This window comes from Falco punctatus (genome assembly GCF_963210335.1).
Source record: "Falco punctatus genome assembly, chromosome: 14".
NCBI lineage: Eukaryota > Metazoa > Chordata > Aves > Falconiformes > Falconidae > Falco > Falco punctatus.
In genome coordinates this window covers 6,598,127-6,617,741 of record NC_137594.1, presented here as the reverse complement: position 1 = coordinate 6,617,741, position 19,615 = coordinate 6,598,127, and the positions used below count along the sequence as shown (strand labels likewise).

The 19,615-nt window shown below is 42.1% G+C and overlaps 1 long non-coding RNA gene across 1 annotated transcript in view; it reads right to left on the bottom strand.

The window, feature by feature from the left end:
- The window catches only part of LOC308073068, a 126,335-nt gene extending 111,214 nt beyond the window's left edge, over positions 1–15,121 (bottom strand). The window contains exon 1 of the long non-coding RNA XR_013931893.1: positions 15,025–15,121. This is a non-coding gene — a long non-coding RNA (uncharacterized lncRNA). The remainder of the gene's footprint in view (positions 1–15,024) is intronic.
- Positions 15,122–19,615: the final 4,494 nt, after the last annotated feature.

Below are 19,615 nucleotides of genomic sequence, written 5' to 3'. Positions count from 1 at the left end.
AACCTATGCACTTCTCCTTAGAAGAATGCTTGTCTTTTGTGGAAAAGACAATTCCATTGTCTACGAGTTGGATTTTCAGTTGTAATGGAAATACAGGGTCACAGAATCACGGGGCTGGAAGGGACCACTGGACACAGTCTAGTCCAACCCCTCTGTTCAAGTAGGGTCAGTTACAGCAGGATGCTCTGGAGCGTGTTCCGTGGCGTTCTGAGTATCTCCAGTGATGGAGACTCCACACACACTGCTCTGTGTAACCTGCTCTGGTGTTTGACCACCCTTATATTGCAAAAAAAAGTATCTTACATTTAAACAGAACGTCCTGTATTTCAACCCGTGCAGCACTGAGATGAGTCAGGCTCTGTCTCCTTTATTCTCCACCACTAGATATTGATACAAATTGGCAAGATATCCCCCGAGCCTTCTCTTCTCCAGGCTGCACAGCCTCAGCTCTCTTTGCCTCTCCCCATATGCCAGACTCTCCATCCCCTAGCCATCTCTGTAGCCCTTCACTGGACTCTTTCCAGCACATCCGAGTCTTTCTTGCACAGGGAGCCCGGGTCTGGACATAGACCCTGGATGCGTCTCACCAGCGCTGAGTAAAGGGTAAGAATCCCTATTTCACGTTTCCAGGTTGCCTGCAGCAGAGCCTTCATCATCAAATTGCGTATAAATGGAGTCTCCGTAAGATGCAACATTTCAACTAAGCCCTAACAAGAACCACTCAAGAGAAAAGTACATTTCCTTCCAGTTTATTCCTTTGGTTTCAATTGTGATAAGTTACAAACCTATTGTAAAATAGATACCACGCCACATAGGGGCATGCAGCTCTAAGATAACTCATCCTAAAACAGTGATATATACAGAAGGTTAGATAATGTTGCATTATACATGAGAATATCAGTTTCTTTATGAACCAGACCCCCACTGCCATGTGCTGGGAGGTATGAATTAGACATGATGAACATAATAAAGCAAAGACATCAGTGTTTAGGACATCTTTTTATAAAGCACTAGCCTGTCCCTGCACTTAGAATAAGTACCTGCATCCATTCCCTTATTAACCGCTACCGACCTTCATCACTCTTGAACTCCCTTGTTAAGATGAATAGCAAAAAAAGAGAAATATAAGATCTTACTGCTAAAGCCCAATTCCTGGCCCCTGGGGTGCCTATTGTACAAGATAGTTGCAGAATGTAAATGCAGAAATGAGCACTACAGAAATGCTTATGGATGAGGAAATAATATCATGAATTGTGTTATGTCAAGTGAGATCCTATTTATAAACAGACAAAAAGCTTCTGGGTGAGTAAGTGATGGGAGGCAAGACACTGTTCATTGTACAAATGAGTGCAAAATATGATAAAAAGGAACTATAGGGCTCTCAGGGAGAATAATTCATGTGCCATTATCATTTTGACACCAAGGACAGTAGCGTATTCATCAGTATTGAGTTGCAGGGAACCTGTGCCTACCCTTTGCGAATCCTGTGGGAGGTCATGTACGTGGTCTGTTTCTGGGGTAGATCTTTGGAAGATTCTGGAGTTCCTCATCAACATGATCAAAGCCAGGGCTTGCGTCTATCAAGCCAGGTTTGGCAGAGAGGCAACGACCTGAATGTGTGAGCTCTTGCTGTCTGTGTGGCAGGGACGTTTCACACGCTCACATTGCCTGGGAAGCCGTGGTTGGAAAGGCACAAAAGGGGCAGGAGGCAGACAGTGGTCAGTACTTCAGAGAGGAGCAATGGTTCGAGCAGGTTATGGGGCCAGCTATTTGCACTACAGATACTGCGCTTAAGATGCCTGTTATTTTTCTAGTGGTTTGTAGCATTGCCTCCTTTACCCCCTAGGTAAATGCAATGGCATGTCATACCAACCCTTTACTCATTTTCTTTCCACTTGTTCCCCATTGCCCCCTACCAAATCAAGCAGTCACACCTTGGACAAGACTCTTGAAAGATGAGCATTCAATCAAAGCTGCCTATCTAGAGGGTAGATCCCACGGTAAAAACTTGGACTGATTGCCAGCTTTCAAGATGTGACAGAAAGCTGCAAAACTTGGCAGCCGGTGTCCAGACTGAGTTTAGACTCTGGAGGCTTAAAATTCCCAATCTGCTGAGAGCAGCACGGTGAGCTGACTGGACGGTGCCACAGCATTCACTCACCGAACTGGGGTAATGCTGCTTTCTGGCAGTTATTACAGCCTACAAGCTACACAAAGCTCCTAATGCTTTAAGGAAAGCAAAGGCCAGTTCTGTTCCATCAATGCCATGTTCAAGACAGATGTTACAGTGCCTATACCTCCACACTGCCAAGGAGCAGCTGGTTTTGGAGGCTGAAAAACACTTTCAGATGGAGGAAATCTCCAAGAATGAGTAAAAGTTACTCTGAAAGATTACAGTGCCTTCACATCTGCTGTACAACACGTATGCACACATCAATTTCAACTTTTCCAAGGACATCGACGGGACTTGGAAATCAAACCCCATTCAGAAGGTACACTCCAGACACCTATCGCAACTGTAGTGCTACACCGACCACTCCGGAGAAGATGTAAACAAGGGACAGTGGGCGAGACGCTGAGTTTGCAATGCTAAATATATTTGTTGTTCTCCGTCATTGCTTTAATAGGAGCCACTATAAAGGTTCAGCACCACCGATTTTTTCCCATTGCACTTTCCTAACCTTGCCAATCTTTGAGTTTGGGATTATAGCAGTGGGTAGTTTATCTCTTCTGAAGAAGTAACAAAATGCCATGGCTTTCAGACCTCTTATCTCATAGACCCTTATCTTTTCTGCTTCCAATTGTGCCTGGGGAAAGGATGAGGAGCAGATGAACACCCAGGAATTTAGCACGTTATTAGTATTTTTTTTAACCTGGGGCAAGGAACAAAACAAGCGAGCTGAGTACTGTGAAGTAGCACACTTAACTTTGTCTCCTGATCTCTGAATCTAGCACATTAAAGGATGGTGTTGACGTTTGATACCTGCTGCTGCTAAGAGAATGCATAATGATAAAACCACCAGCTAAGCTCTTACATCATTTTACAATCAGGCATCTCAAAAACTGTTTATCTGATCAGCACCAAATTCTGTCAGAGCGTTGACATGTGCATTTCTAAATAATTTCAGTATGTCAACCTGAATAGACACACAGAATCAGAGAGTTAATTATCTTTGACAACTTTGCCAGCTAATTTCCTATTTATATGTACCAAACTAGGGGCCTCTTTTATCCTTCCTTGTCACAAAGAGTTTATCAATCAAATCAAGGCCTAAAATTGGCTGCCAAGGCGGCCTGCCATACCAAAGGGGAGTTTATCTGTTTGAAATCTTTCCGACTACCTAATGACAGCAACATTGACATGAAACATAATAGGCATTGTTTTGTGTTGTTCCTTCTCTCTCCCTGCCCCCTTTCCGTGCCTGCTCACAGCGGACATTGCCTCTCTGGGAGAAGACGAAGCTCAGGCTGGTCCCTCCCCTGCCCTCCCAGGCTCCCGCTTCCTAAACATGTCTGCGCCTGGATGCGGCTGTCAGGACCGGGTTTCGGATGCACACAGTTCACCTCTGGATTTGAGCTGACAGAACCTGCCCGTGTCAACTCCATCCTTGTCTCTGCCAATTCAAGCACATTCGTTGAGGAATATGAACGATGTTAAAAACTACCCGCTCCTGCTGACAGGCATTAGATGGCGGAGCTTTTGGTGCGTGTTGTCACTACTTTTCTTTGACAGGCAGTTATGTTTTACTTTAATAGCCATATATCTCCTCTCCGGTTCCCTTTAACTGGGTGGAATTTTACAAGGATACCAAGAGGTTGTCACTTTGTTGGTGCACGCCAGCGTTATTCCTCATCAGGGAGCTCCCCCTTACACAACTCATGTAAAAACGCACTGCATCCCATGGCAAAGGCAACAGGAAAAAAAAACATGGTCCTTGCTGATACCTCATTAGGATTTTCTTTCTCATCCTGGGTGGGGAAAGGCCAAGCAGTCAGGGGCTGAATCCTAATGGTCTGCTGAACCCACACAGGTGATTTCTCTGGGGAAGTTGTGCTGGAGGTGGCAAGATTCATCACACATGATGCTTGTAATCCATCACACCACCCTTACTAGTTAAAAATAAATAAAAATATAGAACACTTTAAAAACATTGAATTGTTGCTTAGACAGTCACCACTCCTGGGCCAGACCACACTGAGAAAATTATCTATTATGTGGGAAAAAGACAAAAATACGGTGCCGTTTGCATTCTTGGAGATGGGGTCTGTCCTTTCTCACCAACACAACCATGCTGACCAAAGGTGGAAGACACTAAGCACTCTGCTTTGCATTCATGCTGTGCACTGTAGGTCCAGAGGAGATAAAAAGTCTGCTCCGGTGCTCTCCCTGACCTCTGAGTGCCAAGGCACTGACATCTGAAGGTTGTTCCCCCTGAAGTGAGCCACAGGGAGTTAGAATCACACTTTTTTAACACTCCACTAACCTCTTAAATCTGCAGATATTTTCTGTCTTTAGAAAATGGCTCCCTTTCTAATTCCAGCATTTTATCCCAAAAGCCATCTCCACATTCCAGCAGTTTCAGAACAGGGTGGGCACTGCGCAAGCCAGTACTCCTGGTTGGAAGAAAAGCAGCTGAGCTGGTATTCTTCCTGTAGCTGAAGTAGGCATTCAAGATATGCACCCTCCACTTATAGGATGAGGTCTTACAGAAGATACAAAGCATCTGGACTGAAGTGCCTCATTGTAATGAGGTCTTGAAAGCAGATTTTATGTTATTTTATTACTTACTATCTAAAAGAAGAGGTGAGAGGGTGGAAAATGACTGGCAGATTCTTTAATGTCACCCAAAAGCCTCAAGGGCCCAATTAATCAGGAAATATGTTTGGCTTTTGGACTTCAGTTGTCCATTCCCTGGGGCTTCTGCAGTGCAGGGGCTGGACATATGTTACTTGCTCACGCTCTAAGAAATTATATTTGCATGGGGAGTGATACCTGCTAGTCCAGAATTAAGATGTCAAGACCTTCTCTCATTCAAATGCCAGCGCTTTCAGCTGGAATGTGTCTGGAGAGGGCCCACAAACCAGTTGAACAGCTTGGTTCATAACCTTCGACATTCCCATGAGAGTCTGCATGAAGACCCAGCTGTTTGGATAACACAGCGGAATAGGAAATCGGAGAACGTGCATTATTACACCCTCCTCAGTTCTCACTGAAGAGTATAAAGTGACTCACCACCAAAAACTCAGGTAATAAGAAAAAAGATTTCGTGAACTCGTGAAACTAATACTGATTCAAAGTCCTCTCCAGGCCTGCTGAGTCAGTGGAGAAACCTCTTTCACTTTTGAAATCAACGACAAAACTACAGCAGGAAGGGTATTTCTCCCCAGATAAACAAGCCAGGAATGGCTTTAAGCTGCTAAAGCTGAATTGGTTTCTTTGGAAACAACAGCAACTTAAAAGTTCATGAGTCTTTCTCATCTGGGTTGCCTGTCCAGAAGATTTGGAATTTTTTAAGGATGCCAACAAAATCTAGTCATTTTAGTATCTTGTATTCATAGAAATACTCCAGCAGCCTAGAGGTACCTTTCTACAATTTATTCTGGGATGCACAGATAAACTTTTCCTCTGCTGCTTGTTCCAAGGGACATACACTTCAGACGGTAAAACCCAGTGACTGCTGGATCTTGCCTTGATCTACCGAGGCATCATAGCAAATCCCTATTCCAAGCTCCCACCGCCTGCGGAATGGCATGTTTTGGGGAGGAGTGGCTCTGGGCCAGACCTATACAGAGAGAGGTGTGTTTAGAAATGTTCGATGTGTTCTGAGAGACTTTCAGCACCAGATCTCACACTAGCCCCAGCGGCAGGAAAAATGGCTCGTGACACAAGCAAGGGGAGTGATAGTGTGGGTTAATGTTGTCTGTGCAATGGCTATTATTTTTATTTCCCTGTCTCTGGAAGATGAAGACTCAAAAATAGTCCTAAATATGGAGTGAAATGACTGTGTCCAGACCCTAGAGAACAATCTTCAGTGATTAATACTGATGCCTTGGTTGCCGTAGTCCTGTTAGTGCTGTGAAAGGCTCCCTATAGTTAGTGATGGATTGCTACGATTTTACCAAATGCACACGGAAGTCACCAGGAAGGAAACCTTCAGAAGCAAAGTTCTCATCTTTCCACTGTGTTAATAAAGCTACTGTAGTGACAGCGCAAAATCTCGCATACCAGAGAACCAATTCTCAGCAGGGGACTTGGGTAAAAAGGAGGAGATTACTTCTGGACGCTGCTTTCGCCAAGACTCCCAGCACATGCTGTTGGTGATGCAGATGCTTATCCAGTAGAAGCTGGGCAGAGATCAGCAATTCATTTCACATTAGCCAGTATTGAACATCAGTCATTACAACCAGCACAGTCCAGATTTGAGCCAGTGACCTAAGGGTGAAAGGCTGCAGCTTCCCAAGCCGGTAATCATTACGTTTTGACACAACCAATTATTCAAAAACAGTCACTCAGAGCTCAATTAAAATTTCAGTAACTTAACCTTTTCTTTGCTTCTCCTTTGTCTCCTGCACATTGTGTTCCCCAGTCTAAATAAACTGAACACTTTGTCACTGCACTATATAATTCTGTATTCAAACTGTCAGGACCTACCATAGTCACCTCTGTCACTGTCTCTGCCAATCCCAGAGAGCTCGCTCAAGCCTCTGAACAGTATTAAAGTGCTCTCCCTGACAGACACTTTGATAACATCACCAAGCACATGCATTGAGGCAAATTCCTTCTGACAGCATTCACTCAACAAGACAAAAACTAAAGAGGTATACGGATTTGTTTTAGTTACCTTGCTTGTGTGATAGATGTTATAATTAACTCTCTGTCTAATACTGAAAAGCTATTGTTAAGTTTCATGGTCTTTGAAGATTCACATTTGTAACAGCAAACCTCTCAAATGAACACATTTAGCAATGACTGCATTTTTCAGTGGTTTCTTAATGTTGCCAAACAGCAGCACTGAATATTTATAGAGTTTCTGTTAAAAAATTACACATATCATTGCTTGTTTTTGCTTTGATCTAGAATTTATTGTCTGTGAAGTAAAAAAAGACAGACCTCCACACACACCTCCTCTCTCCTGTACACCTCCAGTGCATGTTGGCTGCTTAAGACATTGTGTAGAGGCAGGTCGTCTCAGACTCCAGTACAAATCTAATTAAATTAATGCAACCTCTTGGACAACACAGAATCATTACTGCTGCAACCATTCTAACATTTATCACATCTACAGAGTCATCCATCAGAAACTAAATGCTTAGTCTCCTACTCTGTGTTCACCATAATGGACCCAGTTACATTTTTTCTCCCCAGCAAGAGCAAATTATTACAGACAAGACGCTACAACGACCTGTCCACCTTCTGTATTACCAGCAGAGTCTGCATTGCAGTTTAACGGCAGGTACTCCTGCTCCAAGAGCTCCCTGTCAAAGCAAATACCCCTTGAGCCCTTTGGGAATGGTGAAGAACATGGACTGACACCAGTTCCTAGGGATGCCACCCAAGGTGAGGTAGTAAATCACCAGCTTCAGAGACGGCTCAAGCCATGACTCCCAACCTCCCCGTTACGCAGTGGGAAACTGGTAGGGAGGGAGTGCAAAAAAGGAGCTATTAAGAGGGTACAAGTTTATGTCAAAATAGGTCTCTGTTTATAGCTGCTTTAACTTCCACCCGTTTAGACTGCCTTAGACACTCCTACCAACACGTAATTTGCAATACCATAGATGTCACTTTTGGGTCTGGCCCAGCAAGTAACTTTCGAACAGGGTCACAGGTTTCTCCGTTGCATGAGAACACGTGGGGATACAGCCCGTATTAGCTCAGAACACACACTTTTCATACTGTTACGTTTCTGAAAGGCAGCCCTGAGGAGAATGTCTCTGATGGAAAAAGCTAAAATAATCCACCCCGCATAGGCTGATACTGCTATATCTATGGCCTGAACTGCTCGTTCCTCCCATTTCTCCTTGGAACATGGATGAAATCAGACCTTTTGGATTTCGTCCTGCCAGGAAAATGATAATGGACTACTAAAAGGGCTCCAAATGCTGCCGGTTGCCCCAAGCAGCACATAGGGGTCCCAGCATTTCAGAGGTCATGCCTGCTACCACGGCTTTCAATACGTTACACAGACCAGTGGGATCTTGCTCTTTAAGGCAGCCACAAAGTGCTCAGCGATCACAGCATTCCTGACTCGTGCTGCAGCATCTACTGCTCAGCAGGATGCCACGAAAGCAACTACGCAGCTTGATTTTGTGATTCTGAAAACAAAGGCAAAAACAAACTGCAGCTGGAATCTAGTCCCCACTCCCAGTTTTGTCCCTTTCATTATCGTGGGTCTTTGCCACAATGAACTTCACAAGAGTCTCATCCTCGTTAGCTCTCCAGGCTATCTACGTTTTTTAACAGCTACAGTGACAAAAACAAAGACACAACCAGCCTGCCTCGGGGAGATGAGAGTCTGGCATTTGAAACAATTTGACCACACATTGCACCTATTTCCTATAGAGCTACTTAAGAGCGTGAACAGGAAAGATAATTTTTCCATACCACCTGCACATAATCAGTTTTTTAAATTATCTTTCTTCTTTTATTATAATGATTTTTTGTTTAATCTGGAGATTGATTTTACGTGAAAACCTGTCACTACCCTTTTAGCAGAAAGCAATATATGAGGGTTTGTTTTAATAATTATTGTAGTTCCCTAGACTATCTTAAGCACAGACAATAGCCTTGTCCTGATGAAATATAACCAAAGATTGATGACAGAGTTGTCATCCTCGTGTCTTATGTTCCAGGTAGGTGAGGCGCTGGCTGTCATTTTGATTACAAATGTGGCATTGGAGCTGAGTGTACCTTATTGCCACAGTAAATAGTGTGTCTGTGTTTCCACTGAGAAAACATTTCTTTTGGGGTTTATTCTGTAACTTACTCACAAGCATCTGCTTGAAGTTTGGTGGAGAAGTTGAAGAGAACATGATTTTAAAGAATAATAATAATAAAACATTTCAGCTTCTTTAAACTACAAGAGTATTAAGAAAACACAAGTTAAGCAGTTTATGAAGCTTAAATTTTTATAACTGTTCTGAGGTATTGGTATAATACTTGAAGAAAGTTCTTCTTTCAATGTACATTTCTGTAAAACGCATAACAATACCTACTTAAATTCAAATTTGCCCAGGAGACCAGAACATCTCTGAATTGCTTGTCTGCTTTATTATGCAAATTTTTTGTTTTTCCTACAAACATTCTTAGGGATAAATAATATACAGTTTGAAATTATATATTATACTTTAAATATATGTGCAATGTTAGAGAGAATAAAGACTGTGGATTAGGTTTTCTGGGCCAGTGTAAACTGAGACACCTCAATAACTTTTTTCAGATGTACAGTAGTATCTCTAAGATAGGACTGTAGATTCGTTACAGATTATGGTCTGAGATAGACATGTTCATTATATCCTTTCTAGGATGCAGTTTATGGATATGCATTGCATTTAGTGTAAAAATACTACATTAAAACTGGGTGTTCTTAACCTCAGAAACAACTGGAGCCATGACCAACAGCTGTGTCTGCTCCCCGGTGCAATTTTACACACAGGGATGTCTCCTGAGAGGAGGAGATGCCTTGCTTGGAGCCTCGGGATGACCCGGCTACAGCCTCTTCGCACCAAGAGGCATAACGGGACATAACACAATGAAATCCTGCCTAAAGATCTGGGTTTGGCACGGAAACCTCCCTTAGCATTTGTTCACTTCACTCAATATTCAGTCATTTCCTGAGATGCTTGCTGCTGTACATGTCTGGAATTAGCTATTCTGCTGCTGGATCTCCTGCTTTCACCTTTGCACTAAAAGATAGAAATTTATTTTTGCTGAAAAGGCATCACTTGTTTTTTAAGTTATTATGTTGTACATTTTTTATTACCAGATCTCTTTTAAACTGGTCAATGCAATCACTTGTGTGCCAATTTGTGACTTTATTTCTTCCTGGACATCCTTGCCCCCTAACCCAGCTTGCGTCAGATTGGGGTTTTTTCCGACACCTGTAAAATGATTGGCCTTATTATTTCTTTATTTTCTAATATCATGTCTGAGCCAGGAGATGCTGAGATACTTGCTAGCTTTGGGACTGCTTTTAATACTTAATTTTATTTTTTTTTTAACAGATATTGACTTCTGTAACGCTGGTCAGCATTGCTGTCATGCACACTTCCTCTCATTGTTAGTTTTGCTGCCCCTCAACTACTAGGTATTATTATTATCTACTAGATAAGGGAAGGTTCCTTATCACTGGCTGGTATAGAAAAAGATTACAAAGGATCTATTGAACAAGCTGCCCACTGGCTGAGAAATTAGCCGACAGCCCACAATGTCCAAGATGATCAGTGATGAATTCAAGAGGAGCCTGTGAAGTTCCCTCTTGAAATCTGTGATTATTTCTGGCCACTTGATACTACTTTCTCTTACAGTGAAAATATGACCTGCTCAGGACCTGCAGGTCAAAATCTAGCCTGGTCTTCTTTTACTTTGCTCTTGACTCAACCTTCCTAGCAACTCAAGGCACCATTTTTTCCTTACATACTTAATTTCTTGTCTGTTGAGAGTGATTAAAAGTTTTGGTGTAGCATTTGTGGCTGATGCTACCCAAACTTAAGAAAACCTGCCTACTTCCCTGAGGTTCAAATGGGTGGTAAAGAAGATGCTGCACAGGCTAATGATTGAGCTTCATCAGTTCTGAGCAGCTTTTTAGCATGTTCGATTTCAAATTAAAACCATTCACTGCCAATGCCTCTCAGTGAATGAAAAGATCAAAGATATGCTTGAACTCTTTATTTAGATGATACAAGCATTCATTTGTTGTCTTGCCTATTAGGTCTACATTAAAAAAAGTTGACTATGAATTCGTTATGAGATTACATGTCATTTTCATATGTGGGTAGCAGAACAGACATTATACAAAAGACAACAGGACACATTTTATACTTGACCATCAGGTCAAAGGACATTAATCAAAGCAGAGTGGATCTGTATAATTAATCCCCACTATCATAAATAGTTTTAAACAGAAGTAAGGTAAGAGAATTCATAAGTGATTTAAAGTAACATTCTACATTTCCTTCTCCTAGAAGTAATACCATTAATTTAAAAAATCCAGATCTCATCAGCAACTCTATAACAATCATTTGGGGAAAACTGCATATTCATTTTGACTATGCAAAATAATTCTCTTAAAAACAGATATTATTTTATACTCCAGCACCAACTTCAGGACAATGCATATATATCGTAACATAACCTATTAAATGAGACATAAATTGGCTGCAGGTTCTCCTTGGATTTTGTACCACTTGAGTGACCAAGAAAAAGCTATATATCATGGGCATTTGGGACAGAGTTCCAGGGGAACAACAGACCAAAGCAGGAATAAGGAACCCAAAAGACTGCAGCCTCAGCGCCCTAACAGCACATCACTGCTAAGGCAAGTCCTACCCATGGCACATACACAGTCCTCCCACTTCCAGTGTCTCATTTGCTGGAAGAAAGGATAAAAAACGTATCCTTTCTAAGTAATTCTGTTTGCTGCTGCTGAATCAAAGAACATCTTGCTATCTGTCTGCCAAAAAGCATCTGTTACACTCTACTCACTCCCATTCTTGTCTCTATTCCGTAATTTAGCTTCTATTTTCATGCCCTATTGCTATGAAGGTATCGTAATTATATACATACAATTACATAATTATATGCAGAGTTCATTTCTATATATAATTATTAACAGAGCTCATTTTTAGAAGATCTTAATAATATGCAGCGGCTCCCTTTATGTCCACTGTTCCTAGATGGATCCCTCTGCTATCCCCTTCAAATTATCTTTATCCTAGGAGACAAACTTCACAACTTTAAAGCACTCTCCAAGCAAAAATGTAGTAATTTCACTAGCTACAGAAAACTGATGCAGTCGATTGCTTAAGTACATTTATGGAGATGTAGGATTCTTCACCTCCAAATACACAGGCTTTTTTCTCAGTCTGTTAAGTGCAGATCTAGAGGCAAAAGGAATGGAAAACAGATATCAAACTAGCTGGAAAGCCGCACAGAGCAGATAAGCACCTTGTAGAATGTAAACTTATTTGTTTGCTTGAAACAATCTTCCAAGCAGCTTCTCACTAATGCATGCTTCTAACTCGTTGCAATCTTTGGAACCAAAGTGGTTCCTTTTTAATAATAACAACCAACAGCAATAAGCAACACAGCTCACCCTCTTAACTCCCAGGTGAGCCAACACCAAATACAACACTGAAATTTGACTTTGGGAACATTTCAAATCACATCCTCCGCTGCTGGAAGTCAGAATAGTTCCATATCCTCCAAGAGAGTTGCCCTGATTTTTATCACCTAAGAATCTGACCATTGTAACACAATATACACAAAGGAAATCTAATGTTATATCAGATAGCGAGTTAACCAGCCCTTTGTTTTTCTCTCTGATATCCTGTCTTTTCAATTGCTGCAAGCAATTAAGTGCCCACCACTTGTTTGAACAACCAAACCAAAATAATTACAAATGCATGTTACACTACAACAATTGCATATTAACAAAGGCTGGGGGCCAATTAATCATTACACCATCAATATCTAATTTGCATAAAACTATTCTCTTTAAAGACTCCATGTTTGGGGTGACAGGGTTACCTCATTGATTATGTAAATTCCCCATCAAGCTTTGCAGAAGCAGTCGAAAGAAATAAAAAGGCTTGTCTGTTTCCAGCCAACATCCTACAGCTATGAGGCAGGACAAAATGGGAGGAAAGAAGAAAGAAAGAAAGGCAGAAAGGTGGGGAAAAGCAACAATGTAGAATGAAGTTTCAAAAGGCTGGGCTACAGTTCAGGCTTAGGAGCATAAAGCTGAAAAATAATTTAATCTGGAGTACGCCAGTTAAGAAGGCACTGGTGGACTGAGTTCTTTACAGCCAAGACATGTCACAAACTGCAATAAAACAGCTCAAAACCAGTGCTGCCAGTTTCCATTTTACCTAGCGCTTCCTCAAAGATACATTCTAAGAGGAGATATATGCCTCTGAAGGCAAACCAAAGTCCTACAGATGAGCCCACCGATAAAATTATGTATTCCCTTTGTGACATGGGAAATTCATTTTCCTGAAGATTTTCTCTGGAAGAACACTGGCTTCTTAAATTAGCAATTTTCTCCTTGAATCTTATGAAGAATTCTCATACTGACTGTGGGCGACAATTACAATTGCGATATTTTTCCACTTGCACAACTGGGCTGTGAATTAAACAGGCCATCAGCTCTAACCACTTCTGCCTGGCTGTGCAGCCGAAGCCAAGGGGTCTGTCGTGCTGTCACGTACAAGCCAGGCACCCCAAAGTGATGGCCGTGGCACAGCCCCGTGTCACCAGTTAGGTGCTAGGACAAAGCAAAAGGAGCAAAGGACTGCCTGCATCTGCCCATCCTTCCTGAACAGAAATAACAAGTTTCTTGACTCCACTTTTGATGTGTGCAAGTAAGACTTGCCTTTTTTTCCAGGCCTGTGCAAAGTGGGAGCGCTGCATATTATTCTTCCAGGAATTTTTTGCCTTCAGTGACTGGAGGCTAATAGTCATGATATAAACAGGCCTCCTAAAGGATAATTAAACTCCTTTCCTATGGTAAAAGGAAGGTACAGCATGTAGATTTATCTTTCCCCAGAGTTAAGGAAAAAGTCACTAACATGAAAACAAAACTAAAAAAAAGGCCTCATCTCTGAGAGCTAGGGTTCACTGTGGCTGCATGCTTTCAGCACTGCAGTGTGGTGCACAGCAAGATACAGAACAGCTAGACCAGATTTCATGCTATCCAACATACACATACCTACAGAAGAGGACAAATATTTGGAAATTTAAAGTAGCAAGTGCCCAAGCAATAAGGCCACTAAGTAGGGAAAGCAGAAATCTTCCCATGGCAAGTAGTGCAAAAAAGCATCAGTGTAGCATGTATTATATCTGCAACATACTTCGTGCTCTATTCTCCATGGAGGGCTTTTCAACACCAAAATGGGGGACAAGGTGAAGAGAAGGGAGTTTAAAGTGCAAGCTGCACTCTCTGCTCCAAAAAGCACACTATGCTGATTCAAAAAAAACATTTTCAAAAATGCCTGTGGGTAAATTTGAGCTGCCCACAGCTCCCCAGGGGCAGCCGAACTTGCTGTCGAGCCATTTATGTGGATTTCAGTCAAATTCTAATTTTAGTGTTCATTAAACATGGGTAATTCCCAAGCCAATCCCTGCATCACCTAGTATACATAATACCTCTACAATATAGGTCATCCTAGCTTAGAAAACATATACAGACATCAAAGTGCAACCATTTCATTATAAGTATTAACTTTATAAATAATTATGAACTTCTTAATTCTTTACAAGATGCTGTATAATCACAAATGTTTAAAAAACATTACAAAAGGAAGAGGGATGAGTGGTTATGGTATACAGGTATATATATGTATATAACCCATGCACACACATATATTAGAGAAGAAGAAAGGTCTAAATATGCATGTATCTAGCTACCTGAGGCAGAAGGGAGGATGTTTTCCTGAAATATAGGCTATTGAGGAGAAAGCCTGGTCTCTGCATCAACCCAAAGAAAGCCTCAAACCTGCTGTCCTAATAGGTGTTCTCAGCTTCTCCCTGTTCTCCACACAGCTCTTCTGTGCAGGGAGGTCCTACCCTGTCAAGATGCTTGTTTCAGGTTCCTTTGAGACACAAGGGTGGCAGTAGGATGGGGTAGCAAGGCTGTGAGTATCCTGCACCAGACATGTACGAAGTATAGCCGTGTCCTTCCTTCCCCCTTCCCCCTACCATCTCCAGCTCTGCGACACTGAGGCTGCAAGGCAGATGCTCCACTCTGTATGTACCAAAATGTAGCACTTCTTTTGTGTGTCACGAAGGAAGCACATGCTTTTACTCACTTTTTGGATGCTGCAGCTGAGGCGTGGGGAGACACGTGCTTTCAGAAACTCCCTGGAACCTGAGTGACCAGGCTGAGCCTTATTACTGGAGAGGGGACGCTCCATGTCTCTACAGAAATGAAGCAGAAAGGAGATACCTCAGCACTGTGCTAGATCATGCCAGAACTCAGGCAATAATTAACACTGGACAATTATGTCAGACCAGACAAGTCTGACACACAACGCAAGAAAGAAATTGTAACACTGGAAGTAGGGACTGTACTGAAACAAACCCTGCAAGAGGATACACTTCCCAAAGGACACGGATGTATCATTTAGTATTAAACACAGTTATTTCATCAGAAGCATGGACATCTCCTGTGAACTTCAGAGAACTATGAAGATGCTATCTTGAAGCCAGGCAGGGGCCGAGCTGGGAACGAACAGATCTCAGAGCAATAATGAAATTCAGTCCATTTTTTGACAACTTGAAAGGTGGCCTGAGCAGCCAGGTGCCAGCACAGCGCTGGTCTGAGCGCCTGCACAGCTCGGCTGCCCTGCTCTCAGCAGCTGGGCTGGCTGTGCATCGCCAGGGGAGGGCTCCTGGCTGCGGGGGTCAGCCCTGGCTGTGCACACAGTTCACAGTCATTCTGCACTGAGTGGACGGTGCGCACATATGGCCAGTTGACTTCTTCAGATGGCCCCAAAGAAGCCTCCTCCAAAATAATTCTCCATAAAAATCATTTATTGTTTCCTTTAAGCAACATCTGTTACTAATCTAATAGTAGCATTTTAAATATGCACCCTTGCACAGCATTAATGTGAGAAAGTGGATTAAATACAGTTTGACTGCTTGCATTTTAACAGCTCCATAGCTAATGTTGTTTATGGGCTGTCGGGTTTCTTTTTATTAATTTATATTGATCTTAAGTGCTCAGAAAAGCAAAGCCTGATAGAACAAGCTCAAGCCAGGCAAAGTACTGATCAGCAGTAGGCACACATCCCCACACAGCCCTGCCAGGGGAACTCATTTGCAGCCAGCTACACTTGCTACTCTGCTGCCAGGTCCCCTAACATGAGCCTGCTTCTCAAGCCAAAGTATATATTACTTTTCCACAAGGTGAGCCAGCAGCATCCTACAGATCAGGCTTGGGTTACCTGCTTCTCTTCGTCTCAGTCTAACCTAGGCGTGCTTTTAATTCTGCTTGCAAGAAGTCAGCACAGAAAGACACAGGTTCCCATTTGAGAAGAAAAACCAATGGCTATTGCAATAATATGGCAGAAAATTTAAAAAAAAAAAAAATGTAAATACCTGAGAAAGGAGCTGCTCCTTCCATTCACAAAACTTCTGCACTGAGCAGACAATGACTAGTAAACTAGAAGCAATTTGCACAGAAACTCGAGAGTTGCACAGTTCGGCCAACTGCTTCCTATTGTCTAGAAACAAACCCAGACCTTCATTCCATCCCCTCTCTCCAATGCCTCTGCTCAGCTGGTCACTTACACAATTATAAACTTCGCCATTCCTTGGCAATTCAGGGCAAATGAGGCTAATCACTGCTGCTCGGTACAGCTGACTCTTACCCCTTCTCCAATCTTACTTAGGAAATTGCAGTGGGATTGATTATTTGGGATGGGATTTCAACCCCTCACACTCCTTGCTAGGTCACATGTCACGGTTTATTTATATCTACCCCAGTCATCCTAAGGACAAGTGGAAATTTGTCAGTCACCATCCTAGGGCACTCTGTCCGAGTAAGAGTCGAGTCAAATGTAAAGTACATTTTTAGATTTCTTTCTGTCCTGGCCCATCACTTGTCCTGGATCTGGCTGCTTTTGTGAAGTTATTGGCTAAACCAACCTTGCCACTTACAGTAGTAGAAAGAATGTAAACAGAAAGTTGCGACCGATACTGACAGCATTACTAATTGGCTCAGAAAGGCACAATTAGGAAAGAAGGAGGGAGAAGGAAAAACAGCTATTTATGAATGCTAAGTACATATAAATAAAATAGATAACAAATAAGGGTGGAAAGAGGGAGAAAATTGAAAACTGCAGATAAAAATGAGAAAGTAAAAATTGTAGAAAACTGATAAGAGAAGTAAAAGGATGTAAGGGTCAACATAATTAACAGCAATAAGAATTTATTTTTAGTACATTAAAAACATATGGAATCCTAAGAATGAAATGGAAAGATGCCAAGAAAGGCAGATATGTTCACTAACAGTAACAAGCTTTGTTCAAGGCTGCAAGAGGCACAAACATTGGCAAATTGACAAATATTTACAAAATATCGCTTGCAAAGTGAAAAAAAAAAAAGCGTAAGTTGGGCAAAGCCGTATGTGTTGAAATGTCACCTTCCACAGAAGAAGAGGCAGGCTGATTTTAAGCAGCTTTCCTCACATACGGTATGCAGTGATCTCTTCAGGCTATAAAGCCTTCACAGAAACACCACTTCTTTATTAATCTGTATGGCACCTCCCACCATCCGAGTCACATGCTAATGGGAATGCTATCGCTGCTGTAAAATCATTTCTGAAGTTAAGGAATCATCTAAGTTGCTCTAGGACTGGCACTTCAAGAGTGTTATGCACGATGCTATACATTATCTAAACCACCTTTCTCAAGGAATAAAGAACTACCCATCACCTATGAGCACCACACACTTTTCACTTCAAGTACCAAAAAACAGTGTGTGGGGGGGGGGGAATCCATTGAGGCCATTTAGATTTTCCAGGAAAATCAAGAGAGAGTATGCCCCACAGCTCCTGACTGTCAGTGGGAGCTGGGAACCTACACCCCTTGTGAAAAGTTCAGCTTAAATATTTCTTGATTTTGACCCAATATATTCTGCAAAGAAATGAATAAATACCTCACTTTGGTTCCTATCATCTCTGCTTCCCTCCCTTGCTGGCAGCCCAATACTGAATTCATTAAATTTCATTAAAATATCCATCTGGTTCCTGCTTTTACAAGACTATGAAATCTGTGGGTCTTTGCAGAGCAGAATCAGCTGTTCCCTGTTTAATAAGGCCTTTCTGGCATATGGACACTAGATCTGACTTAAAGATCCCCTGTACTCAGCTGACAGTCAGTGGTGATACAAGCACTAGTTCAGCTAAAGACTGTACAAGATTAAGGTTGGCTTAATGACAATGAAGTTTGGTGTTCTGGCACATGCAGCACTACATGTAGAAAACTACAACTCCAACAAGACACCCTGGCAGCCAGGGTAAAAACCGATTACTGTCAATGGGACCCAAAACGTAATTTGGTTCTGAAAACCACAAACTCAAGAAGTCCAAGTGGAAACAAAATACTTCATTTGCTTTCCCCAATGGAGAATGAATATTTTTGTGACAATAATGAAATTTCCTCTCAGAAAATTCCATAAATCATGTTTTCTATTAAAAAAAATAAAACAGAAGAATCTGTGGTAGAAAGTTCCAGCGGTAATTGGATGCCTTGTGGGACGCTGCATGTACTTGCCTAGTCTGTGTTCACTCTCAATCACACATAACAGAAGTGACTTGCATTTACACTGACAAACATATTTTGGATCTGCCAAAAGGAACATCATTTTGACCTGGGAGAGATTCTGCCATGACAGGTTCATGGGGACGTGACGGTCCATCTCAGGGCTACACAGAAGTGATGTGCTGCTTCTTTTCTTTCTCTGAAACCAAATGGCTGGGGCTCTCACCTCGGAAGTGGAATATACAGGTTTAATTCCCACCTCTGCAAGAGTCACAGTAAAAACTCATCTTACGAGTGACTGTTAACTGCTGGACACTTCCAGGTATGTCAGAATCTCCTCTTTAATAGTGAACAATGAAACAAGCATGCAGTCAGCGCATAAAACTGCACTGCACTTTTATAAGGCACACGTACAGATCCCACTGAAAAGTGAGGGTGAAATGTGGTAATGCTGGGATCTTATTCTCCTTCACTCCTATAACGCAAAGTCAAGAAACTTAGAAAATTATTCTTACCCTGAAAAGGTAAAGAATACTATCACCTTTTTAAAAATAAGCACTTAACCTTATTTGCAAAGGCTAAAAAATCCCCAACCCACCACAACCCCACTATACACAGAGACACGCTGCCACCACCAACCATTCCCACTAACTTCTCCTTGGAGTTAGGAAAAGGTCACGCCTTTGCTATCCCGATTCAAAAGTTTCTGTACCTTAACAGCGGCTATTTTCCACCTCCTGCGACCTTGAGAAGTGCTGTTCCCTCCAGGCATGCCAATAGTTGTAAAACGGGGAGTGCAGTAGGAAATGGATATGGATAGAGTGAAAGTGATTCTGTTGTCCTTTCACACACCCTCCGTGAGATGTTGAATGTGTTTGAATGTGATCCATCAAGACATTGATCCCTTGGGGAAGGGCAGATGTGTAAGGAAACTTCAAGTGCTTTCTAACCAGATCTACCTACAGGAGAATGTACTGAGCAGTACAGTAAGAAGATACATATATTATCAATAGTCCCATGTCACGGGACAAGTCACAGCAGAGGTGAGGGGAAATCAGATGTGTTGCAGGGCTCTGGAGATTATACATTCACTCGAAACAAATTCTCCTTGAAAAGTAACAAGCAAACTGCTCTC